The following is a 1,140-nucleotide window of genomic DNA, read 5'->3' as shown; positions in this document are numbered from 1 at the left end:
CCCCTTTTAGTCCCCTATTCTCCAACCACAGAGGAAAGAAATAAGGAAGGAGTCTGTGCTGCTCAGAAAGTATCTATATACCTGTTCAGCCAGTTGCCTTCCACAGAGGGAGGCAAGACTGTGGCTTAGGCCCGTTCCCCACAAGGACAACGGGAGGAGATCCTGTGAGGTCTCCCAGACCGTTAGAGGGGGCAGGCTGGGCTGAGGGATGCCCCCCGAGTGCACAAATTTTTGTGCACCGGGCCTCTAGTCCTATATAATAAACGGCTAATATGCAAATAGACCGAAGACGGAACAATAGAATAACCAGTCGCTATGACATGCACTGACCGCCACGGGGCAGATGCAGAATATGGCGGGCGTTGGCTGTGGCAGGATGGTGGAGCAGGTGAGTTGGGGCGCCAGACCAAGATGGGGCACAGGTCACTGTCATCAGGGCAAGCCTCTGGTGAATACTGAAAATTCTTTGCTCCCACATGCTGCAGTCCCACCCAGTGCTCGCACCTTCTGCCAGCACCAGCCCCACTTGCACCCACTGCCGGAGCCAGAGCCGCTGCATGCACCCGCTGTCAGCACCTGGCGCCAGCCCTAATCACCCCTCAGAGCTTCTCCACTTCCCCCTGCTCCTGAGGGGCAAGTGGGGCTGGCAGCCACCTCTCACACCACGCTTCTTGGAAAGCCAGGTTTTGTTTATTTTCTGCGGGTAACAACCATTCACCAAGTACACATCCAAAGCATTTTCTAATAAAATGCTCTCTAGCAGGAAGGTTGGTTCTATTTCATCAGTGGAAAATTGAAATATTATTTACATGATGAAAACCAAGAGCACACATTTAGTGATCCTTTATATTTGTGCATTTTGAAATCCTGGTATTCAATCAAGATGGTAATAAAATATCTCTTATCTTCTTTGTAGTTTCATTAGAAGTGCTTGTATAGTTTCTACCAAATCATTTTTTAGTCTCTCTCTCTCTCTCTCTCTCTCTCTCTCTCTCTCTCTCTCCATATATATATAAAATATTTCTTTTTAGAAAATGTTTACCCTTATTGTCTCCCCTTGGTGTCTCTGGCGGAGTTTCTCAATCTGGTCTTCTAGCTCACTAATTCTTTCTTTGTATGGATTTTCCTATTCAACCCTGT

Source organism: Myotis davidii, unplaced genomic scaffold (genome assembly GCF_000327345.1).
Source record: "Myotis davidii unplaced genomic scaffold, ASM32734v1 scaffold269, whole genome shotgun sequence".
NCBI classification, from domain to species: domain Eukaryota; kingdom Metazoa; phylum Chordata; class Mammalia; order Chiroptera; family Vespertilionidae; genus Myotis; species Myotis davidii.
The sequence above is the reverse complement of the archived record's forward strand: the minus strand, read 5'-3'. Positions refer to the sequence as shown.